The sequence below is a fragment of the Bombus affinis genome, unplaced genomic scaffold, assembly GCF_024516045.1.
Source record: "Bombus affinis isolate iyBomAffi1 unplaced genomic scaffold, iyBomAffi1.2 ctg00000075.1, whole genome shotgun sequence".
Classification (NCBI taxonomy): Eukaryota; Metazoa; Arthropoda; class Insecta; order Hymenoptera; family Apidae; genus Bombus; species Bombus affinis.
Window position 1 is genome coordinate 843534 of NW_026108825.1, and position 20286 is coordinate 863819.

The window sequence follows — 20286 nt, forward strand, 5'->3', positions numbered from 1 at the left end:
CTGGTGCGAATATTTCAATGTCCCCATGTGCCAAACGGTTGGTTTGTGACACGCCTTTACGCGTCCCTCGCTCGCTGCGCTCGCTCGAAAACTATAGCGTAACCTAAAAATAATCCCTTTTGCGTTCATTATTCGATATGGAGGCGACTTATATCAAATTTGGGAGCGTGTCTGATCGGTTGCGAAGTTGGACTAGATTTTTACGAGCGAGCGGAGCGAGTGAGCAACGATCACAATGTCCAAGCTTTACATATACCTTATATTTCCTTGCATATATTTCGTGGTATTACCTAATTTTGTCAGCAATTTCGGACATCACATCGAACAGTACTTCGTGGAAATAGTACCATTTATGTGAAACTATTGATAAACTGTAAACTTTTGTCAGTAGGCAATAGGATAAAGACTTCCGGCTCCTCGGGCAGGTGCGAATATTTCAATGTCCCCATGTGCCAAACGGTTGGATTGTGACACACCTTTACGCATCCCTCGCTCGCCGTGCTCGCTCGAAAACTGTAGCCTAACCTAAAACCAATCCCTCTTGCGTTCGTTATTCGATAAGGAGGCGACTTATTTCAAATTTGCGAACGTGTCGGATCGGTAGTGAGTTTGGACTAGATTTTTACGAGCGAGCGCAGCGATCGAGCAACGATCACAATTTCCAAGCTATACATATACCTTATATTGCCTTGCATATATTTCCAGTTATTACCTAATTTTGTCAGCGATTTCGGACCTCATGTTGCACTGTACTGTGTGGAAATATTGCTATTTATGTGAAACTATTCATAAACTGTAAACTTTTGTCAGTAGGCAATTCGATAAAGACTTCCGGCTCCTCGGGCAGGTGCGAATATTTGAATGTCCCCATGTGCCAAACGGTTGGAATGTGACAAACCTTATCGCGTCCCTCGCTCGCCGTGCTCGCTCGAAAACTGTAGCCCAACCTAAAACCAATCCCGTTTGCGTTCATTATTCGATATGGAGGCGACTTATTTCAAATTTGGGAACGTGTCGGATCGGTTGTGAGGTTAGACTAGATTTTGACGAGCGAGCGGAGCGAGGGATTAATGATTACAATTTCCAAGCTATACATATACCTTATAATGCCTTGCATATATTTCCAGTTATTACCTAATTTTGTCAGCGATTTCGGACCTCATGTTGCACTGTACTATGTGGAAATATTGCTATTTATGTTAAACTATCGATAAACTGTAAACTTTTGTCAGTAGGCAATACGATAAAGACTTCCGGCTCCTCGGGCAGGTGCGAATATTTCAATGTCCCCATTTGCCAAACGGTTGGTTTGTGACACACCTTTACGCATCCCTCGCTGCCCGTGCTCGCTCGAACACTGTAGCCTAACCTAAAACCAATCCCTCTTGCGTTCGTCATTCGATATGGAGGCGACTTATTTCAAATTTGGGAACGCGTCGGGTAGGTTGTGAGGTTAGACTAGATTTTTACGAGCGAGCGGAGCGAGCGAGCAACGATCACAATTTCCAAGCTATACATATACCTTATATTGCTTTGCATATATTTCGTGTTATTATCTATTTTTGTCAGCAATTTCGGACATCACATCGAACAGTACTACGTGGTAATAGTACCATTTACGTGAAACTATTGATAAAGTGTAAACTTTTGTCAGTAGGCAATAGGATAAAGACTTCCGGCTCCTCGGGCAGGTGCGAATATTTCAATGTCCCCATTTGCCAAACGGTTGGTTTGTGACACACCTTTACGCATCCCGCGCTCGCCGTGCTCGCTCGAACACTGTAGCCTAACCTAAAACCAATCCCTCTTGCGTTCGTCATTCTATATGGAGGCGACTTATTTCAAATTTGGGAACGCGTCGGGCAGGTTGTGAGGTTAGACTAGATTTTTACGAGCGAGCGGAGCGAGCGAGCAACGATCACAATTTCCAAGCTATACATATACCTTATATTGCCTTGCATATATTTCCAGTTATTACCTAATTTTGTCAGCGATTTCGGACCTCATGTTGCACTGTACTATGTGGAAATATTGCTATTTATGTGAAACTATTCATAAACTTTAAACTTTTGTCAGTAGGCAATTCGATAAACACTTCCGGCTCCTCGGGCTGGTGCGAATATTTCAATGTCCCCATGTGCCAAACGGTTGGTTTGTGACACGCCTTTACGCGTCCCTCGCTCGCTGCGCTCGCTCGAAAACTATAGCGTAACCTAAAAACAATCCCTCTTGCGTTCGTTATTCGATATGGAGGCGACTTATATCAAATTTGGGAGCGTGTCTGATCGGATGCGAAGTTGGACTAGATTTTTACGAGAGAGCGGAGCGAGCGAGCAACGATCACAATTTCCAAGCTATACATATACCTTATATTGCCTTGCATACACTTCGTGTTATTACCTATTTTTGTCAGCAATTTCGGACATCACATTGCACTGTACTATGTGGAAATAGTACTATTTATGTGAAACTATTCATAAACTTTAAACATTTGTCAGTAGGGAATTCGATAAACACTTCCGGCTCCTCGGGCTGGTGCGAATATTTCAATGTCCCTATGTGCCAAATGGTTGGTTTGTGACACACCTTTACGCGTCCCTCGCTCGCTGCGCTCGCTCGAAAACTAGAGCCTAACCTAAAACCAATCCCTCTTGCGTTCGTCATTCGACATGGAGGCGACTAATTTCAAATTTGCGTACGTGTCGGATCGGTTGCGAAGTTGCACTAGATTTTTACGAGCGAGCGGAGCGAGCGAGCAACGATCACAATTTCCAAGCTATACATATACCTTATATTGCCTTGCATATATTTCGTGTTATTATCTATTTTTGTCAGCAATTTCGGACATCACATTGCACTGTACTATGTGGAAATAGTACTATTTATGTGAAACTATTCATAAACATTAAACATTTGTCAGTAGGCAATAGGATAAAGACTTCCGGCTCCTCGGGCTGGTGCGAATATTTCAATGTCCCCATGTGCCAGACGGTTGGTTTGTGACACGCCTTTACGCGTCCCTCGCTCGCTGCGCTCGCTCGAAAACTATAGCGTAACCTAAAAACAATCCCTTTTGCGTTCATTATTCGATATGGAGGCGACTTATATCAAATTTGGGAGCGTGTCTGATCGGTTGCGAAGTTGGACTAGATTTTTACGAGAGAGCGGAGCGAGCGAGCAACGATCACAATTTCCAAGCTATACATATACCTTATAATGCCTTGCATATATTTCCAGTTATTACCTAATTTTGTCAGCGATTTCGGACCTCATGTTGCACTGTACTATGTGGAAATATTGCTATTTATGTTAAACTATCGATAAACTGTAAACTTTTGTCAGTAGGCAATACGATAAAGACTTCCGGCTCCTCGGGCAGGTGCGAATATTTCAATGTCCCCATTTGCCAAACGGTTGGTTTGTGACACACCTTTACGCATCCCTCGCTGCCCGTACTCGCTCGAACACTGTAGCCTAACCTAAAACCAATCCCTCTTGCGTTCGTCATTCGATATGGAGGCGACTTATTTCAAATTGGGGAACGCGTCGGGTAGGTTGTGAGGTTAGACTAGCTTTTTACGAGCGAGCGGAGCGCGCGAGCAACGATCACAATTTCCAAGCTATACATATACCTTATATTGCTTTGCATATATTTCGTGTTATTATCTATTTTTGTCAGCAATTTCGGACATCACATCGAACAGTACTACGTGGTAATAGTACCATTTACGTGAAACTATTGATAAACTGTAAACTTTTGTCAGTAGGCAATACGATAAAGACTTCCGGCTCCTCGGGCAGGTGCGAATATTTCAATGTCCCCATTTGCCAAATGGTTGGTTTGTGACACACCTTTACGCATCCCTCGCTCGCTGCGCTCGCTCGAAAACTATAGCATAACCTAAAACCAATCCCTCTTGCGTTCGTCATTCGATATGGAAGCGACTAATTTCAAATTTGCGTTCGTGTCGGATCGGTTGTGAGGTTGGACTAGATTTTTCCGAGCGAGCGTAGCGAGCGAGCAACGATCACAATTTCCAAGCTATACATATACCTTATATTGCCTTGCATATATTTCAAGTCATTACCTAATTTTGTCAGCGATTTCGGACCTCATGTTGCACTGTACTGTGTGAAAATATTGCTATTTATGTGAAACTATTCATAAACTGTAAACTTTTGTCAGTAGGCAATTCGATAAAGACTTCCGGCTCCTCGGGCTGGTGCGAATATTTCAATGTCCCCATATGCCAAACGGTTGGTTTGTGACACACCTTTACGCGTCCCTCGCTCGCTGTGCTCGCTCGAAATCTGTAGCCTAACCTAAAACCAATCCCGTTTGCGTTCATTATTCGATATGGAGGCGACTTATTTCAAATTTGGGATCGTGTCTGATCGGTTGTGAAGTTGGACTAGATTTTTACGAGCGAGCGGAGCGATCGAGCAACGATCACATTTCCAAGCTATACATATACCTTATATTCCCTTGCATATATTTCGTGGTATTACCTAATTTTGTCAGCAATTTCGGACGTCATTGCACTCTAGTATGTGGAAATTGTACTATTTATGTGAAACTATCCACAAACTGTAAAGATTTGTCAATAGGCAATAGGATAAAGGCTTCCGGGTCCTCGGGCTGGTGCGAATATTTCAATGTCCGTATGTGCCAAACCGTTGGTTTGTGAAACACCTGTAGGCGTCTCTCTCTCGCCGTGCTCGCTCGAAAGCTATAGCCTAACCTAAAACCAATCCATCTTGCGTTAGTCATTCGACATGGAGGCGACATATTTCAAATTTGGGAAAGTGTCGGATCGGATGTGAGGTTGGACTAAATTTTTACGAGAGAGCGAGCAACGGCCACAATTTCCAAGCTATACATACACCTTATATTGCCTTGCACATATTTCGTCTTATTACCTAATTTTATCAGCCATTCCGGACATCACATTGCACTGTACTATGAGGAAATAGTACTATTTATGTGAAACTATTGGTAAACTGTAAACATCCGTCAGTAGGCAATAGGATAAAGACTTCCGGCTCCACGGGCTGGTGCGAATGTTCCAATGTCCGTATGTGCCAAACAGTTGGTTTGTGAAACACCTGTACGCGTCTCTCGCTCGCCGTGCTCGCTCGAAAGCTATAGCCTAACCTAAAACCAATCCCTCTTGCGTTAGTCATTCGGCATGGAGGCGACTTATTTCAAATTTGCGAACGTGTCGGATCGGTTGTGATGTTGGATTAGATTTTTACGAGCGAGCGGATCGAGCGAGCAACGGTCACAATTTCCAAGCTATACATATACCATATATTGCCTAGCACATATTTCGTGTTATTACCTAATTATGTCAGCCATTTCGGACATCACATTGCACTGTAGTATGTGGAAATAGTACTATTTATGTGAAACTATCCATAAACTGTAAAGATTTGTCAATAGGCAATAGGATAAAGGCTTCCGGGTCCTCGGGCTAGTGCGAATATTTCAATGTCCGTATGTGCCAAACCGTTGATTTGTGACACACCTTTGCGCGTCTCTCGCTCGCTGCTCACGCTCGAAAACTATGGCCTAACCTAAAACCAATCCCTCTTGCGTTAGTCATTCGACATGGAGGCGACTCATTTCAAATTTGGGAACGTGTCGGATCGGTTGTGAGGTTGGACTCGATTTTTACGAGCGAGCGGAGCGAGCGAGCAACGGTCACAATTTCCAAGCTATACATATACCTTATATTGCCTTGCACATATTTCGTGTTATTACCTAATTTTGTCAGCCATTTCGGACGTCATTGCACTGTAGTATGTGGAAATTGTACTATTTATGTGAAACTATCCACAAACTGTAAAGATTTGTCAATAGGCAATAGGATAAAGACTTCTGGCTCCTCGGGCTGGTGCGAATATTTCAATGTCCCTATGTGCCAAATGGTTGGTTTGTGACACACCTTTACGCATCCCTCGCTCGCTGCGCTCGCTCGAAAACTATAGCATAACCTAAAACCAATCCCTCTTGCGTTCGTCATTCGATATGGAAGCGACTAATTTCAAATTTGCGTTCGTGTCGGATCGGTTGTGAGGTTGGACTAGATTTTTCCGAGCGAGCGTAGCGAGCGAGCAACGATCACAATTTCCAAGCTATACATATACCTTATATTGCCTTGCATATATTTCCAGTTATTACCTAATTTTGTCAGCGATTTCGGACCTCATGTTGCACTCTACTGTGTGGAATTATTGCTATTTATGTGAAACTATTCATAAACAGTAAACTTTTGTCAGTAGGCAATTCGATAAAGACCTCCGGCTCCTCGGGCTGGTGCGAATATTTCAATGTCCCCATGTGCCAAACGGTTGGTTTGTGACACACCTTTACGCATCCCTCGCTCGCCGTGCTCGCTCGAACACTGTAGCCTAACCTAAAACCAATCCCTCTTGCGTTCGTTCTTCGATATGGAAGCGACTAATTTGAAATTTGCGTACGTGTCGGATCGGTTGTGAGGTTGGACTAGATTTTACAGAGCGAGCGTAGCGAGCGAGCAACGATCACAATTTCCAAGCTATACATATACCTTATATTGCCTTGCATATATTTCCAGTTATTACCTAATTTTGTCAGCGATTTCGGACCTCATGTTGCACTGTACTATGTGGAAATATTGCTATTTATGTGAAACTATCGATAAACTGTAAACTTTTGTCAGTAGGCAATAGGATAAAGACTTCCGGCTCCTCGGGCTGGTGCGCATATTTCAATGTCCCCATGTGCCAAACGGTTGGTTTGTGACACGCCTTTACGCGTCCATTGCTCCCTGCGACCGCTTGAAAACTACAACCTAACCTAAAACCAACCATTCTCGCATTCGTTATTCGATAAGGAGGCGACTTATTTCAAATTTGCGAACGTGTCGGATCGGTTGTGAGGTTGGACTAGATTTTTACGAGCGAGCGCAGCGAGCGAGCAACGATCACAATTTCCAAGCTATACATATACCTTATATTGCCTTGCATATATTTCCAGTCATTACCTAATTTTGTCAGCGATTTCGGACCTCATGTTGCACTGTACTGTGTGAAAATATTGCTATTTATGTGAAACTATTCATAAACTGTAAACTTTTGTCAGTAGGCAATTCGATAAAGACTTCCGGCTCCTCGGGCTGGTGCGAATATTTCAATGTCCCCATATGCCAAACGGTTGGTTTGTGACACACCTTTACGCGTCCCTCGCTCGCTGTGCTCGCTCGAAATCTGTAGCCTAACCTAAAACCAATCCCGTTTGCGTTCATTATTCGATATGGAGGCGACTTATTTCAAATTTGGGATCGTGTCTGATCGGTTGTGAAGTTGGACTAGATTTTTACGAGCGAGCGGAGCGAGCGAGCAACGATCACATTTCCAAGCTATACATATACCTTATATTCCCTTGCATATATTTCGTGGTATTACCTAATTTTGTCAGCAATTTCGGACATCACATCGAACCGTACTACGTGGAAATAGTACCATTTATGTGAAACTATTGATAAACTGTAAACTTTTGTCAGTAGGCAATAGGATAAAGACTTCCGGCTCCTCGGGCAGGTGCGAATATTTCAATGTCCCCATGTGCCAAATGGTTGGATTGTGACAAACCTTATCGCATCCCTCGCTCGCCGTGCTCGCTCGAAAACTGTAGCCTAACCTAAAACCAATCCCGTTTGCGTTTATTATTCGATATGGAGGCGACTTATTTCAAAATTGGGAACGTGTCGGATCGGTTGTGAGGTTAGACTAGATTTTGACGAGCGAGCGGAGCGAGGGATTAATGATTACAATTTCCAAGCTATACATATACCTTATAATGCCTTGCATATATTTCCAGTTATTACCTAATTTTGTCAGCGATTTCGGACCTCATGTTGCACTGTACTGTGTGAAAATATTGCTATTTATGTGAAACTATTCATAAACTGTAAACTTTTGTCAGTAGGCAATTCGATAAAGACTTCCGGCTCCTCGGTCTGGTGCGAATATTTCAATGTCCCCATATGCCAAACGGTTGGTTTGTGACACACCTTTACGCGTCCCTCGCTCGCTGTGCTCGCTCGAAAACTGTAGCCTAACCTAAAACCAATCCCGTTTGCGTTCATTATTCGATATGGAGACGACTTATTTCAAATTTGGGATCGTGTCTGATCGGTTGTGAAGTTGGATTAGATTTTTACGAGAGAGCGGAGCGAGCGAGCAACGATCACATTTCCAAGCTATACATATACCTTATATTCCCTTGCATATATTTCGTGGTATTACCTAATTTTGTCAGCGATTTCGGACCTCATGTTGCACTGTACTATGTGGAAATATTGCTATTTATGTTAAACTATCGATAAACTGTAAACTTTTGTCAGTAGGCAATAGGATAAAGACTTCCGGCTCCTCGGGCAGGTGCGAATATTTCAATGTCCCCATTTGCCAAACGGTTGGTTTGTGACACACCTTTACGCATCCCTCGCTGCCCGTGCTCGCTGGAACACTGTAGCCTAACCTAAAACCAATCCCTCTTGCGTTCGTCATTCGATATGGAGGCGACTTATTTCAAATTTGGGAACGCGTCGGGTAGGTTGTGTGGTTAGACTATATTTTTACGATCGAGCGGAGCGAGCGAGCAACGATCACAATTTCCAAGCTATACATATACCTTTTATTGCTTTGCATATATTTCGTGTTATTATCTATTTTTGTCAGCAATTTCGGACATCACATTGCACTGTACTATGTGGAAGTAGTACTATTTATGTGAAACTATTCATAAACATTAAACATTTGTCAGTAGGCAATAGGATAAAGACTTCCGGCTCCTCGGGCTGGTGCGAATATTTCAATGTCCCCATGTGCCAGACGGTTGGTTTGTGACACGCCTTTACGCGTCCCTCGCTCGCTGCGCTCGCTCGAAAACTATAGCGTAACCTAAAAACAATCCCTTTTGCGTTCATTATTCGATATGGAGGCGACTTATATCAAATTTGCGTTCGTGTCGGATCGGTTGTGAGGTTGGACTAGATTTTTCCGAGCGAGCGTAGCGAGCGAGCAACGATCACAATTTCCAAGCTATACATATACCTTATATTGCCTTGCATATATTTCCAGTTATTACCTAATTTTGTCAGCGATTTCGGACCTCATGTTGCACTGTACTGTGTGGAATTATTGCTATTTATGTGAAACTATTCATAAACTGTAAACTTTTGTCAGTAGGCAATTCGATAAAGACCTCCGGCTCCTCGGGCTGGTGCGAATATTTCAATGTCCCCATGTGCCAAACGGTTGGTTTGTGACACACCTTTACGCATCCCTCGCTCGCCGTGCTCGCTCGAACACTGTAGCCTAACCTAAAACTAATCCCTCTTGCGTTCGTCCTTCGATATGGAAGCGACTAATTTGAAATTTGCGTACGTGTCGGATCGGTTGTGAGGTTGGACTAGATTTTACAGAGCGAGCGTAGCGAGCGAGCAACGATCACAATTTCCAAGCTATACATATACCTTATATTGCCTTGCATATATTTCCAGTTATTACCTAATTTTGTCAGCGATTTCGGACCTCATGTTGCACTGTACTATGTGGAAATATTGCTATTTATGTGAAACTATCGATAAACTGTAAACTTTTGTCAGTAGGCAATAGGATAAAGACTTCCGGCTCCTCGGGCTGGTGCGCATATTTCAATGTCCCCATGTGCCAAACGGTTGGTTTGTGACACGCCTTTACGCGTCCATTGCTCCCTGCGACCGCTTGAAAACTACAACCTAACCTAAAACCAACCATTCTCGCATTCGTTATTCGATAAGGAGGCGACTTATTTCAAATTTGGGATCGTGTCTGATCGGTTGTGAAGTTGGACTAGATTTTTACGAGCGAGCGCAGCGAGCGAGCAACGATCACAATTTCCAAGCTATACATATACCTTATATTGCCTTGCATATATTTCCAATTATTACCTAATTTTGTCAGCAATTTCGGACATCACATCGAACCGTACTACGTGGAAATAGTACCATTTATGCGAAACTATTGATAAACTGTAAACTTTTGTCAGTAGGCAATAGGATAAAGACTTCCGGCTCCTCGGGCAGGTGCGAATATTTCAATGTCCCCATGTGCCAAACGGTTGGATTGTGACAAACCTTATCGCGTCCCTCGCTCGCCGTGCTCGCTCGAAAACTGTAGCCTAACCTAAAACCAATCCCGTTTGCGTTTATTATTTGATATGGAGGCGACTTATTTCAAATTTGGGAACGTGTCGGATCGGTTGTGAGGTTGGACTAGATTTTACAGAGCGAGCGTAGCGAGCGAGCAACGATCACAATTTCCAAGCTATACATATACCTTATATTTCCTTGCACATATTTCGTGGTATTACCTAATTTTATCAGCCATTCCGGACATCACATTGCACTGTACTATGAGGAAATAGTACTATTTACGTGAAACTATTGGTAAACTGTAAACATCCGTCAGCAGGCAATAGGATAAAGACTTCCGGGTCCTCGGGCTGGTGCGAATATTTCAATGTCCGTATGTGCCAAACCGTTGGTTTGTGAAACACCTGTAGGCGTCTCTCTCTCGCCGTGCTCGCTCGAAAGCTATAGCCTAACCTAAAACCAATCCATCTTGCGTTAGTCATTCGACATGGAGGCGACTTATTTCAAATTTGGGAAAGTGTCGGATCGGATGTGAGGTTGGACTAAATTTTTACGAGCGAGCGAGCAACGGCCACAATTTCCAAGCTATACATACACCTTATATTGCCTTGCACATATTTCGTCTTATTACCTAATTTTATCAGCCATTCCGGACATCACATTGCACTGTACTATGAGGAAATAGTACTATTTATGTGAAACTATTGGTAAACTGTAAACATCCGTCAGAAGGCAATAGGATAAAGACTTCCGGCTCCACGGGCTGGTGCGAATGTTCCAATGTCCGTATGTGCCAAACAGTTGGTTTGTGAAACACCTGTACGCGTCTCTCGCTCGCCGTGCTCGCTCGAAAACTATAGCCTAACCTAAAACCAATCACTCTTGCGTTAGTCATTCGACATGGAGGCGACTTATTTCAAATTTGGGAACGTGTCGGATCGGATGTGAGGTTGGACTAAATTTTTACGAGCGAGCGGAGCGAGCGAGCAACGGTCACAATTTCCAAGCTATACATACACCTTATATTGCCTTGCACATATTTCGTGTTATTACCTAATTATGTCAGCCATTTCGTACAGCACATTGCACTGTAGTATGTGGAAATAGTACTATTTATGTGGAACTATCCATAAACTGTAAACATTTGTCAATAGGCAATAGGATAAAGACTTCCGGGTCCTCGGGCTGGTGCGAATATTTCAATTTCCGTATGTGCCAAACCGTTGATTTGTGACACACCTTTGAGCGTCTCTCGCTCGCTGCTCTCGCTCGAAAACTATAGCCTAACCTAAAACCAATCCATCTTGCGTACATTATTCGATATGGTGGCGACATATTTCGAATTTGTGAACGTGTCGGCTCGATTGTGAGGTTGGACTAGATTTTTACGAGCGAGCGGAGCGAGCGAGCAACGGTCACAATTTCCAAGCTATACATATACCTTATATTGCCTTGCACATATTTCGTATTATTACCTAATTATGTCAGCCATTTCGGACATCACATTGCACTGTAGTATGTGGAAATAGTACTATTTATGTGATACTATCCATAAACTGTAAACATTTGTCAATAGGCAATAGGATAAAGACTTCCGGGTCCTCGGGCTGGTGCGAATATTTCAATTTCCGTATGTGCCAAACCGTTGATTTGTGACACACCTTTGCGCGTCTCCCGCTCGCTGCTCTCGCTCGAGAACTATGGCCTAACCTAAAACCAATCGATCTTGCGTTCATTATTCGATATGGTGCCGACATATTTCGAATTTGCGAATGCGTCGGATCGGTTGTGAGGTTGGACTAGATTTTTACGAGCGAGCGGAGCGAGCGAGCAACGGTCACAATTTCCAAGCTATACATATACCTTATATTGCCTTGCACATATTTCGTGTTATTACCTAATTATGTCAGCCATTTCGGACATCACATTGCACTGTAGTATGTGGAAATAGTACTATTTATGTGAAACTATTGGTAAACTGTAAACATTTGTTAATAGGCAATAGGATAAAGACTTCCGGTTTCTCGGGCTGGTGCGAATGTTTCAATGTCCGTATGTGACAAACCGTTGGTTTGCGACACACCTTTGCGCGTCTCTCGCTCGCTGCTCTCGCTCGAAAACTATAGCTTAACCTAAAACCAATCCATCTTGCGTACATTATTCGATATGGTGGCGACATATTTCGAATTTGCGAACGTGTCGGCTCGATTGTGAGGTTGGACTAGATTTTTACGAGCGAGCGGAGCGAGCGAGCAACGGTCACAATTTCCAAGCTATACATATACCATATATTGCCTAGCACATATTTCGTGTTATTACCTAATTATGTCAGCCATTTCGGACATCACATTGCACTGTAGTATGTGGAAATAGTACTATTTATGTGAAACTATCCATAAACTGTAAAGATTTGTCAATAGGCAATAGGATAAAGGCTTCCGGGTCCTCGGGCTAGTGCGAATATTTCAATGTCCGTATGTGCCAAACCGTTGATTTGTGACACACCTTTGCGCGTCTCTCGCTCGCTGCTCACGCTCGAAAACTATGGCCTAACCTAAAACCAATCCCTCTTGCGTTAGTCATTCGACATGGAGGCGACTCATTTCAAATTTGGGAACGTGTCGGATCGGTTGTGAGGTTGGACTCGATTTTTACGAGCGAGCGGAGCGAGCGAGCAACGGTCACAATTTCCAAGCTATACATATACCTTATATTGCCTTGCACATATTTCGTGTTATTACCTAATTTTGTCAGCCATTTCGGACGTCATTGCACTGTAGTATGTGGAAATTGTACTATTTATGTGAAACTATCCACAAACTGTAAATATTTGTCAATAGGCAACAGGATAAAGACTTCCGGGTCCTCGGGCTGGTGCGAATATTTCAATGTCCGTATATGCCAAACCGTTGATTTGTGAAACACCTGTAGGCGTCTCTCGCTCGCCGTGCTCGCTCGAAAGCTATAGCCTAACATAAAACCAATCCCTCTTGCGTTAGTCATACGACATGGAGGCGACTATTTTCAAATTTGGGAACGTGTCGGATCGGATGTGAGGTTGGACGAAATTTTTACGAGCGAGCCGAGCGAGCGAGCAACGGTCACAATTTCCAAGCTATACATACAGCTTATATAGCCTTGCACATATTTCGTCTTATTACCTAATTTTATCAGCCATTTCGTACAGCACATTGCACTGTAGTATGTGGAAATAGTACTATTTATGTGGAACTATCCATAAACTGTAAACATTTGTCAATAGGCAATAGGATAAAGACTTCCGGGTCCTCGGGCTGGTGCGAATATTTCAATTTCCGTATGTGCCAAACCGTTGATTTGTGACACACCTTTGCGCGTCTCTCGCTCGCTGCTCTCGCTCGAAAACTATAGCCTAACCTAAAACCAATCCATCTTGCGTACATTATTCGATATGGTGGCGACATATTTCGAATTTGTGAACGTGTCGGCTCGATTGTGAGGTTGGACTAGATTTTTACGAGCGAGCGGAGCGAGCGAGCAACGGTCACAATTTCCAAGCTATACATATACCTTATATTGCCTTGCACATATTTCGTATTATTACCTAATTATGTCAGCCATTTCGGACATCACATTGCACTGTAGTATGTGGAAATAGTACTATTTATGTGATACTATCCATAAACTGTAAACATTTGTCAATAGGCAATAGGATAAAGACTTCCGGGTCCTCGGGCTGGTGCGAATATTTCAATTTCCGTATGTGCCAAACCGTTGATTTGTGACACACCTTTGCGCGTCTCTCGCTCGCTGCTGTCGCTCGAAAACTATAGCCTAACCTAAAACCAATCCCTCTTGCGTTCGTCATTCGATATGGAAGCGACTAATTTCAAATTTGCGTTCGTGTCGGATCGGTTGTGAGGTTGGACTATATTTCTACGAGCGAGCGGAGCGAGCGAGCAACGGTCACAATTTCCAAGCTATACATATACCTTATATTGCCTTGCACATATTTCGTGTTATTACCTAATTATGTCAGCAATTTCGCACATCACATTGCACTGTTCTATGAGGAAATAGTACTATTTATGTGAAACTATTGGTAAACTGTAAACATCCGTCAGTAGGCAATAGGATAAAGATTTCCGGCTCCTCGGGCTGGTGCGTATGTTTCAATGTCCGTATGTGCCAAACCGTTGGTTTGTGAAACACCTGTAGGCGTCTCTCGCTCGCCGTGCTCGCTCGAAAGCTATAGCCTAACCTAAAACCAATCCCTCTTGCCTTAGTCATTCGACATGGAGGCGACTTATTTCAAATTTGCGAACGTGTCGGATCGGTTGTGATGTTGGACTAGATTTTTACGAGCGAGCGGAGCGAGCGAGCAACGGTCACAATTTCCAAGCTATACATATACCTTATATTGCCTTGCACATATTTCGTGGTATTACCTAATTTTATCAGCCATTCCGGACATCACATTGCACTGTACTATGAGGAAATAGTACTATTTATGTGAAACTATTGGTAAACTGTAAACATCCGTCAGCAGGCAATAGGATAAAGACTTCCGGGTCCTCGGGCTGGTGCGAATATTTCAATGTCCGTATGTGCCAAACCGTTGGTTTGTGAAACACCTGTAGGCGTCTCTCGCTCGCCGTGCTCGCTCGAAAACTATAGCCTAACCTAAAACCAATCACTCTTGCGTTAGTCATTCGACATGGAGGCGACTTATTTCAAATTTGGGAACGTGTCGGATCGGATGTGAGGTTGGACTAAATTTTTACGAGCGAGCGGAGCGAGCGAGCAACGGTCACAATTTCCAAGCTATACATACACCTTATATTGCCTTGCACATATTTCGTGTTATTACCTAATTATGTCAGCCATTTCGTACAGCACATTGCACTGTAGTATGTGGAAATAGTACTATTTATGTGGAACTATCCATAAACTGTAAACATTTGTCAATAGGCAATAGGATAAAGACTTCCGGGTCCTCGGGCTGGTGCGAATATTTCAATTTCCGTATGTGCCAAACCGTTGATTTGTGACACACCTTTGCGCGTCTCTCGCTCGCTGCTCTCGCTCGAAAACTATAGCCTAACCTAAAACCAATCCATCTTGCGTACATTATTCGATATGGTGGCGACATATTTCGAATTTGTGAACGTGTCGGCTCGATTGTGAGGTTGGACTAGATTTTTACGAGCGAGCGGAGCGAGCGAGCAACGGTCACAATTTCCAAGCTATACATATACCTTATATTGCCTTGCACATATTTCGTGTTATTACCTAATTATGTCAGCCATTTCGGACATCACATTGCACTGTAGTATGTGGAAATAGTACTATTTATGTGAAACTATTGGTAAACTGTAAACATTTGTTAATAGGCAATAGGATAAAGACTTCCGGTTTCTCGGGCTGGTGCGAATGTTTCAATGTCCGTATGTGCCAAACCGTTGGTTTGCGACACACCTTTGCGCGTCTCTCGCTCGCTGCTCTCGCTCGAAAACTATAGCTTAACCTAAAACCAATCCATCTTGCGTACATTATTCGATATGGTGGCGACATATTTCGAATTTGCGAACGTGTCGGCTCGATTGTGAGGTTGGACTAGATTTTTACGAGCGAGCGGAGCGAGCGAGCAACGGTCACAATTTCCAAGCTATACATATACCATATATTGCCTAGCACATATTTCGTGTTATTACCTAATTATGTCAGCCATTTCGGACATCACATTGCACTGTAGTATGTGGAAATAGTACTATTTATGTGAAACTATCCATAAACTGTAAAGATTTGTTAATAGGCAATAGGATAAAGGCTTCCGGGTCCTCGGGCTAGTGCGAATATTTCAATGTCCGTATGTGCCAAACCGTTGATTTGTGACACACCTTTGCGCGTCTCTCGCTCGCTGCTCACGCTCGAAAACTATGGCCTAACCTAAAACCAATCCCTCTTGCGTTAGTCATTCGACATGGAGGCGACTCATTTCAAATTTGGGAACGTGTCGGATCGGTTGTGAGGTTGGACTCGATTTTTACGAGCGAGCGGAGCGAGCGAGCAACGGTCACAATTTCCAAGCTATACATATACCTTATATTGCCTTGCACATATTTCGTGTTATTACCTAATTTTGTCAGCCATTTCGGACGTCATTGCACTGTAGTATGTGGAAATTGTACTATTTATGTGAAACTATCCACAAACTGTAAATATTTGTCAATAGGCAACAGGATAAAGACTTCCGGGTCCTCGGGCTGGTGCGAATATTTCAATGTCCGTATATGCCAAACCGTTGATTTGTGAAACACCTGTAGGCGTCTCTCGCTCGCCGTGCTCGCTCGAAAGCTATAGCCTAACATAAAACCAATCCCTCTTGCGTTAGTCATACGACATGGAGGCGACTATTTTCAAATTTGGGAACGTGTCGGATCGGATGTGAGGTTGGACGAAATTTTTACGAGCGAGCCGAGCGAGCGAGCAACGGTCACAATTTCCAAGCTATACATACAGCTTATATAGCCTTGCACATATTTCGTCTTATTACCTAATTTTATCAGCCATTCCGGACATCACATTGCACTGTAGTATGTGGAAATAGTACTATTTATGTGAAACTATCCATAAACTGTAAACATTTGTCAATAGGCAATAGGATAAAGACTTCCGGGTCCTCGGGCTGGTGCGAATATTTCAATGTCCGTATGTGCCAAACCGTTGATTTGTGACACACCTTTGCGCGTCTCTCGCTCGCTGCTGTCGCTCGAAAACTATAGCCTAACCTAAAACCAATCCCTCTTGCGTTCGTCATTCGATATGGAAGCGACTAATTTCAAATTTGCGTTCGTGTCGGATCGGTTGTGAGGTTGGACTATATTTCTACGAGCGAGCGGAGCGAGCGAGCAACGGTCACAATTTCCAAGCTATACATATACCTTATATTGCCTTGCACATATTTCGTGTTATTACCTAATTATGTCAGCAATTTCGCACATCACATTGCACTGTTCTATGAGGAAATAGTACTATTTATGTGAAACTATTGGTAAACTGTAAACATCCGTCAGTAGGCAATAGGATAAAGATTTCCGGCTCCTCGGGCTGGTGCGTATGTTTCAATGTCCGTATGTGCCAAACCGTTGGTTTGTGAAACACCTGTTCGCGTCTCTCGCTCGCCGTGCTCGCTCGAAAGCTACAGCCTAACCTAAAACCAATCCCTCTTGCCTTAGTCATTCGACATGGAGGCGACTTATTTCAAATTTGCGAACGTGTCGGATCGGTTGTGATGTTGGACTAGATTTTTACGAGCGAGCGGAGCGAGCGAGCAACTGTCACAATTTCCAAGCTATACATATACCTTATATTGCCTTGCACATATTTCGTGGTATTACCTAATTTTATCAGCCATTCCGGACATCACATTGCACTGTACTATGAGGAAATAGTACTATTTATGTGAAACTATTGGTAAACTGTAAACATCCGTCAGCAGGCAATAGGATAAAGACTTCCGGGTCCTCGGGCTGGTGCGAATATTTCAATGTCCGTATGTGCCAAACCGTTGGTTTGTGAAACACCTGTAGGCGTCTCTCGCTCGCCGTGCTCGCTCGAAAACTATAGCCTAACCTAAAACCAATCACTCTTGCGTTAGTCATTCGACATGGAGGCGACTTATTTCAAATTTGGGAACGTGTCGGATCGGATGTGAGGTTGGACTAAATTTCTACGAGCGAGCGGAGCGAGCGAGCAACGGTCACAATTTCCAAGCTATACATACACCTTATATTGCCTTGCACATATTTCGTGTTATTACCTAATTATGTCAGCCATTTCGTACAGCACATTGCACTGTAGTATGTGGAAATAGTACTATTTATGTGGAACTATCCATAAACTGTAAACATTTGTCAATAGGCAATAGGATAAAGACTTCCGCGTCCTCGGGCTGGTGCGAATATTTCAATTTCCGTATGTGCCAAACCGTTGATTTGTGACACACCTTTGCGCGTCTCTCGCTCGCTGCTCTCGCCCGAAAACTATAGCCTAACCTAAAACCAATCCATCTTGCGTACATTATTCGATATGGTGGCGACATATTTCGAATTTGTGAACGTGTCGGCTCGATTGTGAGGTTGGACTAGATTTTTACGAGCGAGCGGAGCGAGCGAGCAACGGTCACAATTTCCAAGCTATACATATACCTTATATTGCCTTGCACATATTTCGTGGTATTACCTAATTTTATCAGCCATTCCGGACATCACATTGCACTGTACTATGAGGAAATAGTACTATTTATGTGATACTATCCATAAACTGTAAACATTTGTCAATAGGCAATAGGATAAAGACTTCCGGGTCCTCGGGCTGGTGCGAATATTTCAATGTCCGTATGTGCCAAACCGTTGATTTGTGACACACCTTTGCGCGTCTCTCGCTCGCTGCTCTCGCACGAAAACTATGGCCTAACCTAAAACCAATCCCTCTTGCGTTAGTCATTCGACATGGAGGCGACTGATTTCAAATTTGGGAAAGTGTCGGATCGGATGTGAGGTTGGACTAAATTTTTACGAGCGAGCGGATCGAGCGAGCAACGGTCACAATTTCCAAGCTATACATACACCTTATATTGCCTTGCACATATTTCGTCTTATTACCTAATTTTATCAGCCATTCCGGACATCACATTGCACTGTACTATGAGGAAATAGTACTATTTATGTGAAACTATTGGTAAACTGTAAACATCCGTCAGTAGGCAATAGGATAAAGACTTCCGGCTCCACGGGCGGGTGCGAATGTTTCAATGTCCGTATGTGCCAAACAGTTGGTTTGTGAAACACCTGTACGCGTCTCTCGCTCGCCGTGCTCGCTCGAAAGCTATAGCCTAACCTAAAACCAATCCCTCTTGCGTTAGTCATTCGGCATGGAGGCGACTTATTTCAAATTTGCGAACGTGTCGGATCGGATGTGATGTTGGACTAGATTTTTACGAGCGAGCGGTGCGAGCGAGCAACTGTCACAATTTCCAAGCTATACATATACCTTATATTGCCTTGCACATATTGCGTGTTATTACCTAATTTTGTCAGCCATTTCGGACATCACATTGCACTGTAGTATGTGGAAATAGTACTATTTATGTGAAACTATCCATAAACTGTTAACATTTGTCAATAGGCAATAGGATAAAGACTTCCGGGTCCTCGGGCTGGTGCGAATATTTCAATTTCCGTATGTGCCAAACCGTTGATTTGTGACACACCTTTGCGCGTCTCTCGCTCGCTGCTCTCGCCCGAAAACTATAGCCTAACCTAAAACCAATCCATCTTGCGTACATTATTCGATATGGTGGCGACATATTTCGAATTTGTGAACGTGTCGGCTCGATTGTGAGGTTGGACTAGATTTTTACGAGCGAGCGGAGCGAGCGAGCAACGGTCACAATTTCCAAGCTATACATACACCTTATATTGCCTTGCACATATTTCGTATTATTACCTAATTATGTCAGCCATTTCGGACATCACATTGCACTGTAGTATGTGGAAATAGTACTATTTATGTGATACTATCCATAAACTGTAAACATTTGTCAATAGGCAATAGGATAAAGACTTCCGGGTCCTCGGGCTGGTGCGAATATTTCAATGTCCGTATGTGCCAAACCGTTGATTTGTGACACACCTTTGCGCGTCTCTCGCTCGCTGCTCTCGCACGAAAACAATGGCCTAACCTAAAACCAATCCCTCTTGCGTTAGTCATTCGACATGGAGGCGACTTATTTCAAATTTGCGAACGTGTCGGATCGGATGTGATGTTGGACTAAATTTTTACGAGCGAGCGGAGCGAGCGAGCAACTGTCACAATTTCCAAGCTATACATATACCTTATATTGCCTTGCACATATTTCGTGGTATTACCTAATTTTATCAGCTATTCCGGACATCACATTGCACTGTACTATGAGGAAATAGTACTATTTATGTGAAACTATTGGTAAACTGTAAACATCCGTCAGTAGGCAATAGGATAAAGACTTCCGGCTCCACGGGCGGGTGCGAATGTTTCAATGTCCGTATGTGCCAAACAGTTGGTTTGTGAAACACCTGTA

The 20286-nt window shown here is 43.3% G+C and overlaps 1 long non-coding RNA gene across 1 annotated transcript; it reads right to left on the reverse strand.

Moving 5' to 3' along the window:
- Positions 1 to 354: 354 nt before the first annotated feature.
- Positions 355 to 20065, reverse strand: LOC126927109 (uncharacterized). The gene is made up of 3 exons (XR_007715164.1): positions 19909 to 20065; positions 8058 to 8106; positions 355 to 476 (listed from the first exon to the last, which is right to left on the reverse strand). It is a non-coding gene; the product is annotated as an uncharacterized LOC126927109 (long non-coding RNA).
- Between the last annotated feature and the right edge of the window lie 221 nt (positions 20066 to 20286).